Genomic DNA, 12,702 nt, shown 5'->3' on the forward strand with positions numbered 1-12,702 from the left:
GGGCCAGAGGCAGGACATGGGCTAGGGGTCGGCGGCGAGACAGGAAAGATGGACCCACAGTGAGAAGGTTAGCACTAGAGGAGTAAAGTGTGCAGGCTCGGTGGTAGGAGAGAAATGAGGTGAGGTAGGAGGGGGCAAGGTGGTGGAGTACTTTAAAGCCAATGGTGAGAAGTGTTTGTTTGATGCGGAGGTGGATGGGCAACCACTGGAGTTTTTTGAGGAGCATAGTGACATGTACTGAGCGTTTTTGTAGAAAAATGATCCAGGCAGCAGAGTGAAATATGGACTGGAGTGGGGAGTGACTACATAGGTGTGTGGTTCATCCAAAGCCTTTTGAGAAATGGGGAGACATTCCAAATGATGTTTTAGGAAATGATCCAGGCAGCAGAGTGATGTATGGATCTGTCTGTCAGTAAGTCTGCTTGCCTACCTGCCTGCCCTCTTCTCTCATGGCCACCGCCACTGCCACTGCTACCGCCGAGTGTTGATGGGCGAGGAGCAGGGCCGCAAGCTTAGGCTCCATGCCCGGGTAGGTGCCCAGGATGGCCTGCTCAGCCTGGAGAGCAGAAAAGGTCGAACCCATATGGCCCTGGGGACCAGACACAGAGTGAGCCGGGCGAAGGCCCACGGGGCTGTTTCCGTGTTGAGGGTGCAGGCAGGGCCGAGTCTCACTGGCAGCACAGCTAGGCAGCCAATTCTGCTGGGGTCAGGCCATCCTCAGGGGGTACAGCCATCCTGCTGGGGGGCCGGCCATCCTTCCAGAGTCTGGCCATCCTGTTCAGGTCTAGACACCCTGCTGGGGTCCGGTCATCCTGCCAGCATCTGGACAACCTGCCAGAGTCCGCCGACCACCCTCTAGACTGTAATCTCGTGGTGGGCAAGGAATGTGTCTGTTATATTGTTATATTGTACTCTCCCAAGTGCTTAGTACAGTACTCTGAACACAGTAAGTGCTCAATCAATACCACTGATTGGAGAGGGGAGAGATCAGAGGCATGGAGACCTGTGAGGAGATTGCCAAACTTGGATATGACTAGTGCCAGGAAGCAGCATGGTTTAATAATAATAATAATGGCATTTATTAAGCACTTACTATGTGCAAAGCACTGTTCTAGGTGCTGGGGGGATACAATGTGATCAAGTTGTCCCACGTGGGGCTCACAGTCTTAATCTCCATTTTTACAGATGAGGCAACTGAGGCTCAGAGAAGTTAAGTGACTTGCCCAAGGTCACACAGCAGACTTGTGGTGGAGCTGGGATTCGAACCCGTGACCTCTGACTCCAAAGCCCGGGCTCTTTCCTCTGAGCCATGCTGCTTCTCTCAGTTTAGTAGATAGAGCCCAGGCCTGGGAGTCAGGTCATGGATTCTAATCCCGGCTCTGCCACTTGTCTGCTGTGTGACCTTGGGCAAGTCACTTCACTTCTCTCAGCCTCAGTTACCTCATCTATAAAATGAGGATTGAACCTGTATCCACCCCAGCGCTTAATACAGTGCCTGGCACATAGTAAGAACTTAACAAATACCATAATAATAATTATTATTATTATTTGGATGGAAAGGAAGTGGGAAATCCTGGATATGTTGTGGAGGAAAAACCAACAGGATTTAGTGACAATTTGAATATGGGAGTTGGAAGAGAGGGAAGAGTTAAGGACAGTGCCAAGGTTACAGAAATGGAGGAGAATGGTTATGGTATTAACAGTGGGTGGAAAGTTAGATAGAGGAGAGGATTTGGGAAGGAAAATGAGAAGTTCAGTTTTGAACATGTTGAGCTTGTGCTGCTGGCAGGACATCCATGTGGCGATGTACTGGAGGCAGAAGGAAATACGAGATTGCTGAGAAGGCAAGAGATCAAGGCTAGCAAGAAAGCGCTGAGAGTCATCTGCAAAGAAGTGGTAATTGAAGCCAAGGGAGCAGATGAATTCACCAAGGGAGTGAGTGTAAAGTGAGAAGAGAAGAGTATCAAGAACAGAGCCCTGAGGGACAGCCATAGTTAGTGGGTAGGAGGCAGAAAAAAGCTTGTGAAGAGGCTGAGAAGGATTGGCCAAAGTGGGAGGAAGAGAACCAGGAGAGATTCATTCATTCATTCATTCATTTATATTTATTGAGCACTTAACTGTGTGCAGAGATCTGTCAGTAAAACCAAGTCTAGATAGTGTTTCCTGGAGTAGGTAGTTGTCTCTCATTATCTACAGCAGCTGAGAAGTAGTGGAGGAATAAGGCAGATAGTTTGATTTGGCAAGCAGAAGATCATTGGTAATCTTGACAAGAGCAGTCTCACCAATGTAAAGAGGGTATAAACAAGAAGGGAACTGGAAGAGAGAAAGTAGAAGCAGCAGGGGTATGTAACCTGATTGAGGACTTTGGACAGGAATGGAAAGAGGTGATGTGGAGCAATAGCTGGAGGGTGCAGTGTGATCTAGAGAGCAACTTTTTTAGGCTATGAAACACATGAGCACATTTGAAGATAAAGAGAAAGGAGTCATCAGAGTCATCAGAGGAGTCACCAATCACAGTTAGTGGCTGGTGATGGTGGGCACAAGTACTTTTAGAAGGTGAGATGGGGTAAGGTCAGAGGAATAGGTCTGGGGGGAGGTTTTGAAAGCAGGTGAGAGATCTCAAGACAGCTGGGAAGGAAGATAGAGTGGATATGGGGGTGAGAGGGAGTTGGGGAGGTGAAGGGGAGGCTTTGTGGAGTTCAGAGTTTGTGAAGAAGGGAGAGGGAGGTAGCTTAGTCTTGTGCCTTCCACATTCCAAGATGTATTGTGACCAGAGGAGCACTGTCAAAGCCAATCCCAAAACATTCATCAGGAAGCATATACTGTGCTTCTGACAACAATCATGTTAGTGGAATAGGATGTTAAATTGAGGACAAGACAGTTGCCTGCTGTGGAAAGAGGAGCTGATTCAACAGAGCTTTAAGCTCCCACTATCAGAGGCCCTCAAAGAACACTAAAGTCGTGTCATCATCTTCTTCATCTTTATCTTCTGTTGATGGCAATACTATTCCACTGGGTTGAAGGGAAAAAAAAAACAAGTTTATTCCCATTCATAGAGTCCATGAAGGAGGTCAATGAAGGGAAGGTTCTGGTCAATGTATGTTCCTTATGGCTCCCTCTTTTTTTTTAAGGATCACAGAACCGCAAGGCTTAATTTTTTATGGAATTTATTAAGTGCTTACTATATGCCAAGCACTGTACTAAGCGCTGGGGTAGATACTAGCATATCAGGTTGGACACGGTCCATGTCCCACATGGGGCTCACAATCTTAATCCCCATTTTGCAGATGAGGTAACTGAGGCACCAAGAAGTTAGGTGACTTGCCCAGGGTCACACAGCAGACAAATGGTGGAGCCTGGATTAGAATCAGGTCCTCTAACTCTCAGGCCCATGCCCTTTCTACTAGGCCATGCTGCTTCTCAGTAGATCACACCTACTGTGAAAGTGTCAATGGCCAAGGTGGCCCCTCATTCATTCATTCATTCAATCAATCGTATTTATTGAGTGCTTACTGTGTGCAGAGCACTGTACTAAGTGCTTGGGAAGTACAAGTTGGCAACATAAGCTATTTTAAAAATCACACCCCCTCCAAGTGGTCTGCCATGACTAAACCCTCCTTTCCCCTACTCCCTCTCCATCTCCATTCTGTGTTACTTATGCACTTGAATCCATACAGCCCCACAGCACTTATGTACATATCCATAATTTATTTTAATGTTTGTCTCCCCCTTTAGATTGTAAGCTCTTCGTGAGCCGGGAACATGTCTACCACCTTTGTTGTAGTGTAGTCTCCCAAGTCAGTTAGTCAGTCAATCATATTTGAGTGCTTACTGTGTGCAGGGAACTTGTACCATTCATTCATTCATTCAATCGTATTTATTGAGTGCTTACTGTGTGCAGAGCACTGTACTAAGCGCTTTGGAAGTACAAGTTGGCAACATATAGAGATGGTCCCTACCCAACAGCGGGCTCTCAGTCTATAAGGGAGAGTACTAAGCTCTTGAGAGACAATATAACCATATAACAGACATATCCCCTGCCCACAAAGAGCATACAGACTAGAGGGGGAGACAGACAATAATATAAATAAAATTAAAGATATGTACACAAGTGCTGTGGGGCTGGGAGTGGGAGCAAGTCAGGGCAAAGCAGAGGAAGTGGAAGAAAAGGAAAAAGAAAAGTCAGGGTAGGCCTCTTGGAGGAGATGTATCTTCAATAAGGCTTTGAAGTGGGGGAGAGTAATTTTCTGTCTTATATGAAGAGGGTGTTCCAGACCAGAGGCAGGATGTGGGCAAGAGGCTGGTGGCAAGATAGACAAGATCAAGGTACAGTGAGAAGGTTACCATTAGAAGAACAAAGTGTGCGGGCTGGGTTGTAGTAGGAGAGAAGGAGAAATGAGGTAAGACAGAAGCGGGTAAGGTGATTGAGTCCTTTAAAGCAGATGGTAAGGAGTTTCTGTTGGATACGGAGGTGGATGGGCAACCACTGGCGGTTCTTGAAGAATGGGGAAATGTGGCCTGAAAGTTTTCGTAGAAAAATGATCTGGGCAGCAGAGTGAAGTACGGACTGGAGTGGGGAGAGACAAGAGGCTGGTAGGTCAGCAAGGGGGCTGATGGAGTAATCCAGGCAGGATGGGGTAAATGCTTGGATTAAGATGGTAACAATTTGGATGGGGAGGAAAGGGCGGATTTTAGCGTGTTGTGAAGGTCAAACCAACAGGATTTAGTGATGGATAGAATATGTGGGTTGAATGAGAGAGAGGAGTCAGGGATAATGCCAAGGTTAGTACAGTGCTCTTCAGATAGTAAATAATAAGTACCATTGATCTATTGATTGATTGATTGTCCAGGAATCTGACTCTACAAAGGGGCCTCCATTGCAGCCGTTAATTGGAAAAGGGGGAGGATCAGGGCCTAATGCTTATTTTCTTGCTTTCCCGTTTTCTCCGCACTTGAAGGTGGGATTATGGGAAATTTCCTTCAGTGGAGATTGAAAGAACCGGGAGGAGAGTCAATGCTCTTTCTCAGCAACAGGGGCTTGGCTGGGGAAAACCCTGAATTTCCTTCCAGCCTCCCTACTGAGGCAGGCTCTAGACCAGTAGGAACCAATTCACTCCTCCCATTTCACTTCCTTCTCCTCCTTCTAGGGGCCCATTAGATTCTTGCCATTTTCATATAATGAACCAGAAGCTCAGCAAGGCTAAGTAACTTAGGCAAGGTCTACACAAGAACAGAGGACTAGGCTGCCTTCTGTAACCAAAACCCAGATCAGGGTCAACTCGATATTCTGGGCCCCAAATTGCCTTCTCACCACCCCTCATATGACATGTCCAAACTTTCAGTTGATCATAGCTTTAGGTTGGTGAGAAGGAGGCCTTGAGTCATGGAAGAGGCCAGCAGCAGATTAGCTCTAGCTTACCACTGCCAATCCCTAGACCTCTGACCCTTAAACATCTATTTCCCCAGAATACTAGTGTAACCAACTGGCAAGAGATGCCAAGAGATCTGGAGAGGGGGGAAGAAGGGTGAGGAGAATGGTAGACAGGGGAAAGATACAGTGCTTGAAACAGTACAGAGTACTTGGTACAGTGCTTTGCACACAGTAAGCCCTCAGTAAATACCATTGATTGATCAATTGAGAAGTCTTGTCCTGTAGGAGGTGAGATCAGGTTTTTCCTCCATGTTTGGAAATTAGGTGTATATGATACATCTTTCAGCCCCAAGAAACTTGGGCAGCAGGATGCTTGGGAAGCTCTGAGAAGCAGCATGGCCTAGTGGAAAGAGCATGGGCCTTGGGGTCAGAGGACCTGGGGTTTGCTCCTGGCTCTGCCAATTGCTTGCTGCGTGATCCTGGGCAATTCCTTCAACTTCTCTGTGCCTCAGTTGCCTCATCTGTAAAATGGGGATGAAATTCTCCTCCCTCCAACTTAGACTGTGAGCCCCATGTGGGACAGGGATCTAACCTGATCAACTTGTGTTTACTCCAGCAATCAATCAATCAATCGTATTTATTGAGCGCTTACTGTGTGCAGAGCACTGTACTAAGCACTTGGGAAGTACAAGTTGGCAACATATAGAGACAGTCCCTACCCAACAGTGGGCTCACAGTCTAAAAGGGGGAGACAGAGAACAAAACCAAACATACTAACAAAATAAAATAAATAGAATAGATATGTACAAGTAAAATAGATAAATAAATAAATAGAGTAATAAATATGTACAAACATATATACAGGTGCTGTGGGGAAGGGAAGGAAGTAAGATGGGGGGATGGAGAGGGGGACGATGGGGAGAGCACTTAGAACAGTGCTGGAAACATAGTAAGCACTTAACAAATACACTTTTAAAAAAATAAATGGAAAACTTTAGGACCTGTCAGCACTTAGACTGCCCCACCAGTGAGAGGAAACCCTACTTCTGGATGCTCTGGCCACCCTCCCTGACCCTGCCAGGAACATAGGTGGGAAACTGGAAAAAAGATCCTGCCCACCTGCCCAAGGGCATATATTGTGTCTATCACGTCTCTTGTACTCTCCCAAGGACTTAGTAATCTGCACACAGTTAGTGCTCAATAAATATCACTGAATGATTCATAAATATATTCAAGTTTGCCTCAGGCACTGGCTCCCTGGATGTGGTATCAGATATCACTAGGGGCTGCAGACTCTTCTCTGAGAAGAAGGCTGTCAAAAAATCCATGCTTCTTGCAGCTGCACCACACATCCAAATAGTTAAACAGGCAGATATAGAGCTCCACAAACACACACAAACACCTACACAGGTAAACACACACAAACACCAACACACCTACACCTACACACACCCCCTACACTCCCCAATACGGAGCAGAGAGCACAGGAAAGGAGATGGGATACATGAAAAAATCCCATTCTTGCAGGAAGTAGGGCCGAGGCCGTATCAGCAAGGTGGATGGTTGGGAACCAATTCCTCCAGGGCCTTTCTTGCTATAGCCCCACTCACCTAGGTGGTAGAGTTGTGGCCAGTGAAACATGCAGAAGTGTGCATTTTGGTCATGTCTTTCCAAGCTCCAGCCCTCCCACCAATCACCACCTGGAAGCTATCTAATTCCTTCATTCACAAGGTCGGAAGTCAATCCAAACCAGGAGCTCCTCCACATCTCCCTTCATGGGAAAAAAATTAGGATTCTTCCCTCATTTTATTCATTCATTCATTCATTCAATCGTATTTATTGAGCACTTACTGTGTGCAGAGCACTGTACTAAGCGCTTGGGAAGTACAAGTTGGCAACATATAGAGACGGTCCCTACCGAACAACGGGCTCACAGTCTAGAAGGGGGAGACAGACAACAAAACAAAACATATTAACAAAATAAAATAAATAGAATAGTAAATATGTACAAGTAAAATAAATAGAGTAACAAAAATCTGTACAAACATATATACAGGTGCTATGGGGAGGGGAAGGAGGTAGGGTGGGGGGAGGGGGAGGGGGAGAGGAAGGAGGGGGCTCAGTCTGGGAAGGCCTCCTGGAGGAGGTGAGCTCTCAGTAGGGCTTTGAAGGGAGGAAGAGAGCTAGCTTGGCGGATGTGCGGAGGGAGGGCATTCCAGGCCAGCGGGAGGACGTCGCTATCCAACCTTGGCTTCACAGACTCCGTCCTCTCCTGGTTCGCCTCTTATCTCTCCGGTCGTTCATTCTCAGTCTCTTTTGCAGGCACCTCCTCCCCCTCCCATCCCCTCACTGTGGGGGTTCCCCAAGGTTCAGTTCTTGGTCCCCTGCTATTCTCGATCTACACTCACTCCCTTGGTGACCTCATTCGCTCCCATGGCTTCAACTATCATCTCTACGCTGCTGACACCCAAATCTACATCTCTTCCCCTGCTCTCTCCCCCTCCCTCCAGGCTTGCATCTCCTCCTGCCTTCAGGACATCTCCTGAAGGCATCTTCAGGATGTCTGCCCGCCACCTAAAACTCAACACGTCCAAGACTGAACTCCTTGTCTTCCCTCCCAAACCCTGCCCTCTCCCTGACTTTCCCATCACTGTTGACGGCATTACCATCCTTCCCGTCTCACAAGCCCGCAGCCTTGGTGTCATCCTCGACTCCGCTCTCTCATTCACCCCTCACATCCAAGCCGTCACCAAAACCTGCCAGTCTCAGCTCCGCAACATTGCCAAGATCTGCCCTTTCCTCTCCATCCAAACTGCTACCCTGCTCGTTCAATCTCTCAGCCTATCCCGTCTGGATTACTGCATCAGCCTCCACTCTGATCTCCCATCCTCCTGTCTCTCCCCACTTCAATCCATACTTCATGCCGCTGCCCGGATTGTCTCTGTCCAGAAATGCTCTGGGCATGTTAGTCCCCTCCTCAAAAATCTCCAGTGGCTACCAATCAATCTGCGCATCAGGCAGAAACTCCTCACCCTCGGCTTCAAAGCTCTCCATCACCTCGCCCCCTCCTACCTCACCTCCCTTCTCTCCTTCTACAGCCCAGCCCGCACCCTCAACTCCTCTGCTGCTAATCTCCTCACCGTGCCTCGTTCTCACCTGTCCCGCTGTCGACCCCTGGCCCACGTCATCCCCCTGGCCTGGAATGCCCTCCCTCTGCCCATCCGCCAAGCTAGCTCTCTTCCTCCCTTCAAGGCCCTACTGAGAGTTCACCTCTTCCAGGAGGCCTTCCCAGACTGAGCCCCTTCCTTCCTCCCCCCCTCGTCCCCCTCTCCATCCCTGGTCTTACCTCCTTCCCTTCCCCACAGCACCTGTATATATGTATATATGTTTGTACATATTTATTACCCTATTTATTTATTTCTTTTACTTGTACATATCTATTCTATTTATTTTATTTTGTTAATATGTTTGGTTTTGTTCTCTGTCTCCCCCTTCTAGACTGTGAGCCCACTGTTGGGTAGGGACTGTCTCTATATGTTGCCAACTTGTACTTCCCAGGCGCTTAGTACAGTGCTCTGCACACAGTAAGCGCTCAATAAATACGATTGATTGATTGATTAATACATCAACACAGAGCAGAAGTGCCCAGAATTCTCCTGCTTACATATATATCTGATATGCTGTATCTCAGAGAAGAGGCTGTCGACATGGGTGTATTTGCTTGCTTCTGAAAGGGAGCTAATATGGGCTTAATTCATTCTGAGGGTTCTTTTGGGGAAGGAAAGAAATTTTGCCCCCAATATCCTAATTTTCCCTGACTTTATCTAGTTTCTGTTTGGAGGGTTCAAATGAGAGGTCACCTAGTCCTCCATCTATGTAGTATTCATTGAGCACCTACCGTGTGCTCATCTTAAATTGAGGGGTGTCCATCTTATTATTGAAGAGTTCTGGGGAAGGAGATTCCACAACCAATATCCAATTTGAATCTCTGCATTGCAAATGAAACACCCCAAATCTCATGAGGTCCAGAAGGGGAAAAGAGGTCAATAGGAGAAACCTCTCTGATAGCTGAATAGCAGCATGGCTTAGTGAGAAGCAGCATGGTCTGGGTTCCAATGCGCAGCATGACGTAGTGGACAGAGCACAGGCTTGGGAGTCTGAAGGTCACGGGTTCTAATCCTGGCTCTGCCACGTGTCTGCTGCGTGGCCTTGGGCAAGTCACTTAACTTCTCTGGGCCTCAGTTACCTCATCTGTAAAATGGGGATTAAGACTGTGAGCCCCACGTGGGACAGAGACTGTGTCCCACCCAATTTGCTGGTATCCACCCCAGCTCTTAGTGCAGCACTTGTCATATAGTAAGTACTTAACAGATACCACTATTATTATTATTACTATTGTTATTCTAATCCCTGCTCTGCCCCGTGTCTGCTGTGTGACCTTGGGCAAGTCACTTAATTTCTCTGGGCCTCAGTTATCTCATCTGTAAAATGGGGATTGAGGTTGTGAGCCTTATGTGGAATAGGGGCTGTGTCCAACCTGATTAGTTTGTATCTGCCCAAGTGCTTAGTACAGTGCCTGGCACATAGTAAGCACTTAACAAATACCACTGAAAAAAGCTCCTTTTAAATCTCACTCACTGGCTCCTCCTCTATTACCCCTTAACTGTGAATGACCTGCAAGACTCTCCCTATTCTTCTCACCCACACTCACTCTCTTGGGGAGCTTCTCTGCCCACCTAGCTTCATCCAGCACATCTTTGCAGGGGACTCCCAAAGCTACCACTCACCAGTTCTACAATCCAACTCTTCCTCTTATTCCAGAACATCTCAATTTATATGTCCTTCCAACTGCACTTCAAATCGAAATGCTAACACTGCACTACTTATCTTCCCTCCTAAACCCTCCCCTCCTAACTTTCTCATCTCTGTCTATAACACCACCATCCCCTCTGTTTCAGAAAACCCACAACCTGGGTGTCATCCCCTACCCTTACTATCCTACAAGTTCCTCCACAGCATTTCCTCTTCACCCAAGCAACTTATCCTATCACAGACTCACTGGTCTTCCTGCCTAAAGCCTCTCCCCTATTTGATCTACCCCGTCTGAATCAATCGATCTGGTATTTATTCAATATGTGCAGAGCACTGTTCTTGGGAGAGTACAGTAGTGGATCCCTGCCCTTAAGGACCTTACAATTGGTGTAGGAGTCGGACATTATAATAAATTACAGATAGGGGAAGTAACAGAGTATAAAGGTATGTGCAGAAGTGCTGGGGGAAGGGGTGGGGTGAGTATCAAAGTGCTTAGGGGGTACAGACCCAAGTGCATAAGCAACACAGAAGGGAATGAAAATGGGTGAGGAGATGAGAGAAGGCAGAGAAGGCTTTTTGGAGGAATAGGGCTTAGAAGATGGGGAGCGTAGTGCTCTGTCCACTTCTCAGAAACCTCCAATAGCTACCTATTTCCCTCTGCATCAAGCAAGGACTCTTTACAATTAGTTTCAAGTCTCTCCACTAGCTTGCTCTATCTTACGTGTCAACTATCTTTACCTGCTACTCCCTAGCACACACTCTATGATCCTCCCAAATTCACCTAACCAAATTCCCCAAATTCACCTTTTAAGATTGTGAGCCCACTGAGGGTCAGGGAACCTGTCTAACTCCCAACTGTATAATCTCTCCCAGTGCTTAGTACAGGGGTCTGTTCCCAGTAAGAGTTTAATAAATCATATTACCACTACTATCCTCTGTCCTGGAACACCCTCCCTCTTCATATTTGACAGACAATTACTCTCCCCCACCTTCAAAGCCAACTGAAGGCACATTTCCTCCAAGAGGCCTTCCCTAAGCCCTCATTTCCTCTTCTCCCATTCCCTTCTGCATCGCCCTAGCAGCTGGATTTGCTCCCTTTATTCACCCCTCCCTCAGCTCCACAGCACTTGTGTACATATCTGTAATTTACTCATATTGATGTCTGTCTCCCCCTCTAGACTGTAAACTCATGGGCAGGGAATGTGTCTACTAACTCTGTTAATAGTATTATATTGTGCGGCTCAGTGGAAAGAGCACGGGCTTTGGAGTCAGAGGTCAGGGGTTCGAATCCCGGCTCCGCCACATGTCCGCTGGGTGACCTTGAGCAAGTCACTTAACTTCTCTGAGCCTCGGTTACCTCATCTGTAAAATGAGGATTAAGACTGTGAGCCCCATGTGGGACAACCTGATCACCTTGTATCCCCCCCAGTGCTTAGAACAGTGTTTTGCACATAGTAAGCGCTTAACAAATGCCATTATATTATTACTGTACTCTTCCAAGCACTTAGTACAGTGTTCTGCACACAGTAAGTGCTCAATTAGTGCGATTGATTGATTGATTGATTGATATTACCTTGTTCTCATTTCTCTCCGCTCCAACCCCTTGCTCATGTTTCTCGGGCCTGGAGCTCCCCCAACCCCAAATATTTCGGACCATAGCTCCCCCCATCTTCAAAGCCCAAAGCCCACCTGCTCCTCTCTCTATCAAATGGCTGACTAAATAAATCCACCGGGAACCTCTCATCACGACTCCCAGGGCCCTTACTTCTGGCATGCCTCCAGCAACCAGGCCACAAGATTCTAAGCTGCTGCAGTGTACCCCTCCAGCCTCCCTCTCCACCAAATGGCCAAGCAAATCCACCGGGAAACTGCCGCTGTCTCCCCACAGCAACATCCAGGCCCCATAGCGTCCTCCTCTACTGGACTGCCACACTGCCTCTTCAGAAACCTGTGAGGAGACTTCATCCCGACCTGCCGTGCTCCACACTGGCAGGGCAGAGTGAAACAACCACAGCCTGGCGCCGCCTCTGCAAAAGCTCAGGAAGACTGTGGCAGCTGCTGCTGGAGCGCTCACTATGGCTGCAATTGTGACTGTGGACTCTGAGCCATGACGAGCCTGAAATCTGCACCTCTGGCCACAGTACCCTACTGAGTTTTGTTTTTTGTCTTTATGTTGTCAATCAACCAATCAATCAATCAATCAATCGTATTTATTGAGCGCTTACCGTGTGCAGAGCACTGTACTAAGTGCTTGGGAAGTACAAGTTGGGAACATATAGAGACAGTCCCTACCCAACAGTGGGCTCACAGTCTAGAAGGGGGAGACAGAGAACAAAACCAAACATATTAACAAAATGAAATAAATAGAATAGATATGTACAAGTAAAATAAATAAATAAATTAATTAATAAATAGAGTAATAAATATGTACAAACATATATACATACATACAGGTGCTGTGGGGAAGGGAAGGAGGTAAGACGGGGGGATGAGGTGACGGGGGGGAGGTAAGACTGAGA

This window comes from Tachyglossus aculeatus, chromosome X2 (assembly GCF_015852505.1).
Source record: "Tachyglossus aculeatus isolate mTacAcu1 chromosome X2, mTacAcu1.pri, whole genome shotgun sequence".
In the NCBI taxonomy this organism is placed as follows: domain Eukaryota; kingdom Metazoa; phylum Chordata; class Mammalia; order Monotremata; family Tachyglossidae; genus Tachyglossus; species Tachyglossus aculeatus.